Consider the following 11,352-nt stretch of genomic DNA (forward strand, 5'->3'; position numbering starts at 1 on the left):
TGTAATATTAATAACTATATAAAATCATAATTTTCAAATCTTCATTTAAAAAAATGTTCCACTCAAAATACCATATCAAATGTATATAACGGTATCAGGGTTGTTAAACTTACAGGGTCTTACAATAACATAGTCACGAATCCTCTATAATCTCATGAATGGTCTTAATCCCTTCAAGCTCATATGGATTAGTACGACTCATCCTAATATCAAAGTACAGAATATAACATATAACATCAAAATCCACTTCAAACCAAACTTATGATATTCTAGAACATCCAAAAGGCCAACTTCTCATAATAGGCGCTGAAATGCTTCCGTACCTCTCGATACACAATGCGAACACACGCCCATGTCTAAAATCATCATACGAACCTATTTGAACCTTCAAATCCCTATTTTTAGGTCGTTTACACAAAAGTCAAATCTTAGTCAATTATTTTTTTTTCCAACTTAAAGCATCTGAATTTAGAATTTTCATTCCAAATCAATTCTGAACTTCCCGAAATTAGATTCTGACTATGTGTACAAGTCATAATACATGAAGTGAAGTGACTCAAGTCCTAAAATCGCCGAACGACGTGCTAGATCTTAACACGACCGGTCGGGTCGTTACAATAAGCCTGCTGAATGCCAGAAACGTCAGTGGGTTATTTTCTTTGTGCCTGCAGCTGCTTATTAGGCCTATATTTGTTTCAGTTGGCAATATTTGAGCATGTATTCTTTCATTTGGGCCAGTAATAACTTGTAATCACAAACAAATGGAGATTAGTAGAAACTGGGGGGCTGGTATATTCTATTCTTCGCATGTGGAAAACATTTATATAGGGCCTTAATTTGTCTACTTGCCATTTATTTGCGCCATGTGTTGATTCACTTTCCTATTCTCTTAAAAATCATGACTTAGGGCTAATGAAGCATCTTAACTTGCAAATGTTAGAAAACATGCCTATAGGAACTACAACAAAAATTGTTGATTGTTACACTTAGATACCATATCTATAGGACCTTAATGTTGTTAATCAAAATTACCGTTGTTGCTAGTTTTATCATACCGCCTCCTAGACATCATGCCTATAAGAATAAATAAAATAGGTGTGTGTTCTCAACTACTTTGCTGCCTAGATGCTACTATTTAGAGATCATGCCGATATGATGTTACCATTCAATCTAGAAAGCATGTCTATAGGACCAAAATGAATAATTTTATGTTTTTAATAGACTCAGTACCCAGACGCAAATCGTGTAGTGATCATATGTTTAGGAAGCTGTCACTCACCTAGAGATCATGCCTATAGGATCTTTAACAGAATTATGTATTGAAATCAGCACCTTTGTCAAAATAGTCCTCCTAGAAAACACTTCCTATTGAACTTTATATCAACCTTTGAATCATTCAATCACATAGAAATCATGCCTATAGGTCTTGCACAATTCAATATACTCTAACATCAAACCTCCTCATCTACAGTCGCCTGCCTAATAATTTGAACACTGTTATAGTAAGCTCATAACTGCCTGCGTGCATCTTTGTCTATGTGAGGAGGCCAACTTTAGTCCTTAATTGTTAACTATGTGTAGTCCTAATTGTTTTTAACGGTGTGCATAGTTTTAGCATTTGAACATCCAAGGAAGTCTAGAACTACCAAAGTAGTAGGTTCAAAGCCTCCTGGACCATAGACATGGGAAGGGTAAAGAATGCATAGGACAAGTTTTAGAATTAAATTAGAACTCTCTTAGGCAAACAACTTCAAGATAGTAATCTGGTAGCAAGAGATGATAGTGTGTGCCCACTGAATAATATGAGCAACTCTTACACTTAAGGGAGTTGCAAAGTATTATTTATGTTGCACGGGGTGATCCTTTAGGATAAAAAAATTAGAACCCCCCCATAGTTACTATTTATACACCTATCTGTGCAAACTTAGACCAAACTAGGACATATCTTGTAATCTTCAAAGGGCGTGTCAATTATTTATGTGTAACCCACCTCTTTCTCTTTAGTATTTATTATAATTGGATGTTTGGATTCCTTGTTAAAATTTACATGATCACATAGGATATTTGTAATTCAATAATCTCCACATAGCGTAAAATACGGGACCAACAGTTGTGGACCTCGAAGAGTGCCTAACACCTTCTCTTTGAGGTAATTTGAGCCCTTACCCGATCTTTGGTGGCACGGACTAGTTAAAACAGAGTTATTAGCAAAGATGTGCCGTAACGCACCTCAAAACTATTAGGTGGCGACTTTTCTCTTTTAATACCCGTCTAAAAGAGTTATCACGTGTCGAAACCCGCTTTCGTGAGAAAACATAGCGCGACAGCATGGAGAATCTGTTAGTGACATACTAAGGCTCTTACCATAAAGAATTTTCACTTGTGTGGATTGGTCGATTATTTGTAATATGCTAACTTCTTCCCTTTGTCTTTTCCTTTGTCTGTTCTTTCTCTTTTTTTATGGCATTATTTACTACCCTTATGTGTTTTCACTATGGAAAATATCTGGCTACATGTTATTAGTTTTTTCATAAAGCATGCTTTCAACATCATACTCCACTCATGCCTATCGTCAATACAACGACGCTTGATGAGTGCCCGCATTTTTCGAAAAATACCCTTTTAAATCGGAAAGGCTTGTTAGCGGTAGACTAGTCGATAAGCGGTGCAGTCACAACATCTGGCCAAATAGAGAATTGTTTGGGCCGCTATGTTATGGGATTAAAAGAGATATGTGTTCCGATTTGGTAATATAGAAATGACTCCTCTTGTAGAATAAATTGTGGGTTTTGCCAATCTTCCATGGGATAGTCCGAGTCTATTGGTACCAGAAAATCGTACTCCACGCGGTTTTCTAAAAATGCTAGGGTTCAAGAAAGATGATGAGTTAGGTTGGTTATATAAATCCTACATCCCTTTTGAGTTTCTCTGTAAACGGTATGGACACAGCAAATCATATCGCTTGCATCATGAGGAGTTGGCTATCACCTCTTTGGGATGGGTTCATCATCTAGTTTATGTCTTCATAGTTTGCTTTCTGGGTTTGCTAGTTTTTTTAATGCTAGGAGGGAAAATTCACACTCGTTTGGCCATGATCTCCAGGACCATGATGAAAGGGATCAAGGGGCAGAGATATACCATTATTATTATGATACTATGTGAGATGTATCGAGCCTTGGATCAGTGCAAATATGGGTTTGGACATTTTGAGGGTTACATTCTTCTACTATAGGTTTGGCCGCTAGAGTATTTTCAGAGGGGAAGCTGCCATCAAGAGCTCTTGCGTAGACTATTGAATGATCATCCAAAGAAGATGGCGTTTACTATGGATAGGTTTGCAAAGCCTGGGAATGCTGAGGGGTGGGTATGCTTCTTTAGTAATCTGACTTACAAACAAGTGCATTGGATATTTGAGTGGTTTCCTATTAAAGAATTCATAATCAGGTCCAAAGGGACCACTCATTTAGTGTTGATTGAGTTACGAGGTATTTACCCTTACACTCCTATAAGTGTAATAAGGCAAGATAGGAGGAAGAAAGTCATACCTCGGGTTTCTAATATGATTCAGTATAAGTCAGATTTCAAAGGGGATATTATTCCATTCAAGTTTGAGGCCCAACATATGTGGAACCAAAAGATCATTGTAGATGGACAGACTATCGAACCAGACAGGTACCACGTCGGGCATATATATTAATACCTTTCATTATTAGAGGACGACATAACTGAGGACATTAAACCGAGGAGTCTATTTGAAAGATAGAATCATAGATGAGGTGGCCGAGGCTCAGTTAAAGTACAAGAGTCTATGCAAAAGAGTGTTTGAATATGAGGCCAATCATCTGGAATATCATAAGATAGACATGGAGGCAATAAAAGAATGGAAGGAGATTGAAAACAAGTTGACAGAGAGGTTGGAGCACTTAGAGCAAGGGTTGATGGAATTGGAAGGAAATATGTGGAAGAGGCTTTGGGATTGAAAGGTATGGGCTATGATGAACGAGGGAAGCTGGCGATTCCATACTTGCTGCTCGACATGTGTGACCCTAGGATTGTGATTGATTAAGCCAAAAGAGCAAAGCATGGAGAATGTCCTTCTAGGACCAAATAGATTAGGAGGAAGTTTTGTTTACTTCTTTCTAGTTAGATTTCGTTAGATTCCATGTAATAAGGCTTCATGCCATTAGTGACTTTATATTATTATTTTGGTTTAGTAAATATTGGTTTGAATTCGTTTTCGCATTAATGAAATGAGGCAACATTAGCATAAATGTTCTCCAAGTTTACTTGTCTCTTGGACTACCTCGGGCATAGCGAGGTCCCCAAATTAGGACTGGAACTATTGAATGTCTTACGTGCTACTTGCTCTAATATTGCAAACACACTTTGATTTTGTCTTACTAACTTGGCAACCTTTTGTTTTTTCTTCTTTCTTTTGATTATTCCTATTCCCAAAGATTGGTTAGTGCATTCTGGCATCATCAGCGTATCACACCAGATCCAGAGGTCCTCCACCTCCTCCTCCACTTAACGACATCAAAAGTAAAGGCAAAGGAATGATGGACAATTTGAGTGGTAATCGAAAGGACAATGCTACTATAGAAGAGAATGTCGATACTTCAGACGGAAGAAGTTTACCAGGACAAAATGAATTAGTTCTGCAGTTGGAGCAAAAGATCTTGGAGTTACAAGGCGAGCCCGAGCAGGTCCGAAATCTTGCAAACCTCTCTCTTACTTTGAATGTCCCCGACATCAACCATCAGAACACCACCACCCATAACGAAACACCACTCCAACATAACCAACCCAAAAATCCACCACCCTCAGCTCCACAAAATCCTCCCACAACGAATCAATACCACAACCCGGCACCCCCTCAAAACCTTAACCCTCAACCATTACAAACTCCTAAGCAACACCACCATAATACGACCCAGTATCCGCAAACCACTACCTAGCATTCCCCTTGGAATGTGCCACAACCTACACCCGATCAACCTCAGACCTCAATCAATGATGAACCATACACTCAAGTCTAGGAACATACCAAGGCAACCCGATATACGTGGAGACCGTACCACATAAGACATAGTATACAATATATATACCCGATCCAACTGAGAAGGACATGCTCATCCGGAACATGGCTGAAGAGTTAAAGAAGTTGACCGGAAGAGTCCAGAACGTTGAGGGTGGAAAATGTGTTGAAGGGTTGAATTATGAAGATTAGTGTATCCAGCCAGATGTGGAGCTACCAGAGGGTTACAACCCTCCTAGGTTTGAGATGTTCGATGGCATTGGTGACCCCAAAGTACATTTGAGGACTTACTGTGATAAATTGGTGGGAGTGGGCAAGAACGAGTAAATCCACATAAAGTTATTCATGAAAAGGCTCACTAAGGATGCTTTATCCTGGTACACCAGTTAGAATCCAAAGAAGTTATCTAACTGGGTAAGCATGGCATTTGATTTTATGGACAGATTCAGTTTCAACACAAAAAGGGTGCCAGACGTCTTCTATAGCCAGAACCTCAAGAAGTAGCCAATGAAGACCTTCCGTGAGTATGCTACCCACTGGAGATCAGAGGCCGCCATGGCGAGGCTGCCATTAGAAGAAGAACAAATGAATAAGTTTTTTGTCAGAGCGCAAGATCCTCAATACTATAAGAGATTGGTGGTTATAGTGAATCACAAATTTTCCGACATCATCAAGTTGGAAGAAAGAATAGAGGAATGCATCAATAGTGGTATGGTTACTAATTTAGAAGCACTGCAAGCTACCAGCAAAGACTTACAGTCCAGGGGCATTTCAATGAAAAAGGAAATGGGTGTCGTGATGGTAGTCCAAGACCCTAAGTCTCCCCTTACCTACCGGACACCTCCACCAACATATAAACACTCACCTCCAAAATACCCTTACCCCGCCACCACCTATTACACCTACAATACCCTGCCAGCATACTACCATTCACCCCCCGACCGTCAGATATACCCAAAAAACCCAACCAAATATCGACCACAGAACTCCTAAATAATACACCCCTATTGCTGAACCCATAGCCCAATTATTTAAAAGAATGAAGGTCGCTGGTTATGTCACTCCCATTCCTACAGCTGCTATTGAAAACCCTTCTCAGTGGGTCAACCCCACCATGACTTATGCCTATCAATCAAACATAAAGGTACATACTATCAAGGAATGCCGCATGTTGAAAGATAAAATCCAGTCATTGATTGAAACCAAGGTTGTACAGCCGAAGGAGTCTGCACTGAATGTCCGCAATAACCCCCTTCATGATCACAGAGGTGAAGCAGTGAATGTGATCAAGACTGATGAATAATAGGACCAGGAAAGATCCATCAGCCTTATCCGAGAGGGTGACACTCCCAAGACATCTCCTGTCACACTTTCGCCAATTGTGGTGTAGACCAAGGCACCGTTCGAGGTTGAGGTAGCTACATGCTTAACTGTGATTGTAGCTCCATCACCATCCTATGAGTTTGATGTTGTTCCATGGGATTATGTAGCAGAAGAAAGTAGAAAAGGAAAAGACAAGATGGAAGAGACGGGTGCCGCGTAGGGGATGACCAGAATCGGCAGGGTTTACACACCAGAAAAACATGGAGGAAAGAGTACGAAAACCACACCAAAACCACTTGTTGTGGAGACAGGAGTTGATGATCTTTGGAGGAAGGTACAGGTGAGGGAGTACTCTGTTCTTTATCACCAAAATAAGACTCCCGCCTAAATATCTATCCTGTCACTGTTACAGAATTCACATGCACACAAGAATGCCTTGATGAAGGTGTTAAGTGATGCTTATGTACCTACTGGTATTACTAGTGGAGAGATGGAAAACATAGTAGGACAGGTACTGTAGAGTCACAAGATCACTTTCCTTAAAGATGAGCTGCCGCATGAAGGATTGAGTCATAAAAAGTATTGCACATCACTATGCAATATGAAGATAAGTTCATTGCTCAGGTTTTGATAGATAGGGGTTCAAGTCTGAACATATGCCCTTTGACTACTCTGAAAAGATTTGGTATAGGTCTATAGGAGATACGAATGGGAAGCATGAATGTGAAAGCATTTGATGGATCTCAAAGAGCTTCTATTGGACAGATTAACCTGGATCTAAAGATGGGTTAAACTTGGTTCGATGTAGAATTCCATGTGCTAGATATATCCACTACCTATAACTTGTTGTTGGGACGACCATGGATACACGCAGTTGGGGCAGTTGTTTCTATACTGTATCAGGCCGTGAAGTTTGAGTGGAATCACCAAGAGGTAGTTATCCTATATCTATACCAACTAGATTGTGCCAGCCATTGAATATAGAAGGAAGTTGGGAGGAGAGACATTCTACAATATTGATCTGGTGAATACAATCGAGAAAGGATGATGGTAGAGAAATAAGGTACTAGCATGCTGTTGTGGCTAGGGTATGGACCAGGCAAGAGTCTTGGTCCTAAGCTTCAAGGGATCAGAGAACCAATACAAACCATAATATCATGGCACGACCTTAGGTCTCGGATATGAATTCACTGTAGAGGAATATAATGATCGGACACCACCGTGGCGTGACTTCTACTATCCATTGGAACAACCCATACCACCGCTATACCAGACATTCCACCAGACTGTTGTGATTTGGGGATCTGAGGAGGACGAGGTCTTAGCCAACATGAGGAACCTATTTTTGAATGAGGAAGGCACGGACTGCAGTGCAATCTTGGAGGAGAAGGAGGTAGATCTTACCATTCAGACAATGGGAGATGGAGTTGTTCTCAGGAACTGGACTGCTGCACCATCCCGGGCTTACCAAGCACCTGGGTAGCCTTGGAAGAACTAGCATGATTTCTTTTAAAATTGTTTTTTTGGCATTCAAGACATTTCAGTATTTTGTTTTGAAATAATTACCCAAACATCGAGTAGTACTTGTTTGACAGTTTTTATTTTTTAATTAATGCATCCTTACTTTTTGTTTATTTATATTATTATCTTTCTACATTTTGTTCAACATAATTATTACCTATCATGTTGAATCTACGCCTGTGACATGTAACACAATATGAGGAAAGTGATTCAGAAGATTGGGAAAATGATGTAATACATGAGGAAATTTTCAAAGAAGTAGCTGATTTTGAGAAAAAACAAAAGTCCAATATGGAAGAAACTGAGAAAGTTAACTTAGGGAATTCTGAAATAGTCAAAGAAACTCGCATTAGCATTCATCTGTCACCATCAGAGAAGGAAGAGTATATCCGATTCCTAAAGGAATATGAGGCCATTTTCGCATGGTCTTATGACAACATGATAGGGTTGAGTACATCCATAGTGGCTCAGAAGCTACCTACCAATCCTATGTGTCCGTTGGTAAAGCAGAAACTTAGAGAATTTAAGCCATACATGAGTTTGAAGAAAAAAGAGGAAGTTACCAAGCAAATCAGAGCCAAGGTCCTTTGGGTGGTCGAGTACCTGACATGTGTAGCTGACATCGTGTCGGTACCAAAGAAGGATAGGAAAGTCAGGGTGAGCATTGACTATCGAGATCTGAACAGAGCAAGTCCTAAGGATGATTTCCCGCTACCCAACATAAACATACAAATTGATAACCGCACCAAGCATGAACTCCAATCCTTAATGGATTGCTTCATAGGATACCACCATATTTGGATGGATGAAGAGGATTCAGAAAAGACAGCCTTCATAACGCCACGGGGAATATACTATTACAAGATGATACTGTTTGATTAGAAGAATGTCGGGGCAACCTACATAAGGGCCATGAGTACTCTCTTTCACGATATGATACAAAAGGAAATATAGGTTTACATGGACGATGACATCATCAAGTCTAAGAAGAGTTCAGATCACGTAGTAGACTTGAGAATGTTTTCTGACTGACTACGAAAGTACAATCTGAAGTTGAATCCTACAAATTGTTCTTTCGGAGTCCCTATCAGGAAGTTTTTAGGTTTCATCGTCAGTCGCCGCGGAAATGAGCTGGACCCGTCAAAGATCAAAGCTATTCAAGATCTGCCGCCACCAAAGAATAAGAAGGTTGTAATGAGTTTCCTAGGCCGTCTCAATTATATCAGCCTCTTTATAGCACAGTCAACAGTAATATTTGAGCCAATCTGCAAGATACTGAGGAAGGATGCTGCGATGAGTTGGACTGAAGAGTGTCAAAGGGATTTGGATAAAATCAAGGAGTATCGATCGAAACCATCTATGTTGGTCCCACCTGAACTCGGGAGACCTTTGCTACTGTACCTGTCTGTGTTAGATGGAGCCTTTGGTTTCTTTTTGGGGCAACATGATGAGACTGGAAGGAAAGAGAAAGCAATATACTATTTGAGTAAGAGGTTCGCACCTTACGAAGCTCGGTATTCTTTGTTGGAACGTACCTGTTGCGGCCAAATATGGATAGCCCAGAAGCTGAGGCATTATTTCAGTGCATATACCACATACCTCGTATCGAGAATGGATCCGATAAATTATATCCTTCAGAAGCCTATGCCTAAGGGCAAGCTAGCAAAATGGTAAATACTGCTAAGTAGGTTCAACGTCATCTATGTGACTTAGAAGGCAGTCAAGGGTCAAGCAATGGCCAATCACCTGGTAGAGAACCCCGTGGATGGAGAATATGAACCATTAAAGGCCTATTTTCCCGACGAAGAGGTATCTTTCATAGGGTAGGATATTTCCGAAGCATACTATGGTTGGAGGATATTTTTCAACAGAGATATAAACTTCAAAGGAGTAGGCATTGGAGTTGTCCTGGTATCAGAAACCTGTCAACACTATCTGGTATCCCCCAAGCTCGGGTTCCCGTGCATCAACAATATGGTGGAATACGAGGCTTGCATTTTTGGCCATCGACATGAATATTCAAGAACTTCTAGTAATTGAATATTCATATTTTCTAATACAACGGGTACTCAGAGAATGGGACACCAAGAACACACAGATATTGCCATACCTACACTATGTGTAAGATTTTATCAAGTGGTTCACAAAGATAGAGTTTAAACATGTTCCTAGAATTCAGAACGAGTTCGCGGATACACTGGCTACCTTGTCTTCTATGATACAACATCCAGACAAGAATTATATTGATCCCATCCCAATAGATATCCGTAAGCAGCCATCTTACTATGCTCATGTTGAAGAAGATTTCGATTGGAATCCATGTTTTCACGATATCAAGGAGTATTTGGAAAAAGGAGAATACCCAGAAAATGATATGCACACCCAGCAGCACACACTTCGGAGATTATCCAACTACTTCTATCAAAGCAGAGGAATTATGTATAGAAGGACTCCCGACTTATGTCTGCTATGATGTGTCAATACCAAGGAGGCATCTAGGTCGCTCGGAGAGATACATGGCAGAACCTACAGACCTCACACGAATGGGTTTATTCTAGCCAAGAAAATAGTAAGGGCAGGTTATTTCTGGATGACTATGGAAACTGACTACATCAAATATGTACAGAAATGTCACCAGTGTTAGGTGCATGCTGATATGATATGAGTACCACCCAATAAACTCAATGCAACAAGTTCACCCTGGCCTTTTTTTGCCTGGGGCATGGACATCACCGGACTGATTAAACCTGCCGCTTCCAACGGACACAAATTCATTTTGGTGGCCATATATTACTTCACAAAATGGGTCAAAGCCACTTCCTTTAATGTTGTGACTAAGAAGGTCGTAGGAGAATTTGTCCGGGATCGTATTGTTTGCCGATTCGAACCACCTGAATCAATCATTACCGACAATGCTGCCAATCTCAACAATGATCTAATGAAATCCATGTGTCAAACATTCAAAATCAAGCATAAAAAAACTATGACATATAGGCCACAAATGAGTGGAGCCGTAGAAGCCGCCAATAAGAATATCAAGAAGATATTGAGGAAGATGGTGGACAGTTACAAGAAGTAGCACGAGAAGCTATTGTTTGCTTTGCTCAGGTACCGCACCATGATCTGCACGTCAATTGGGGAAACTCCCTATTTACTGGTCTACGTTACTAAAGATATCATACTCGCTGATGTGGAAATTCCTTCCCTGAGAATCATATAATAGGCCGAGCTCAGTGATGCAGAATGGATACAAAGACGGTATGAGCAATTGGCTCTCATTAATGGTAAAAGGATGAACGTGGTGTGTCACGGTCAACTCTACCAAAATAGAATGGAAAGGGCTTTTGATAAGAAGGTTAGACCGAGGCAATTTATATCGGGGCAATTGGAGTTGAAGCGAATCTTCCTGCATTAGGACGAAGCAATAGGAAACTTCTCACCTAACTTGCAAGGTCCTTACATGGTTTACC

This window comes from Nicotiana tabacum, chromosome 14, assembly GCF_000715075.1.
Source record: "Nicotiana tabacum cultivar K326 chromosome 14, ASM71507v2, whole genome shotgun sequence".
In the NCBI taxonomy this organism is placed as follows: domain Eukaryota; kingdom Viridiplantae; phylum Streptophyta; class Magnoliopsida; order Solanales; family Solanaceae; genus Nicotiana; species Nicotiana tabacum.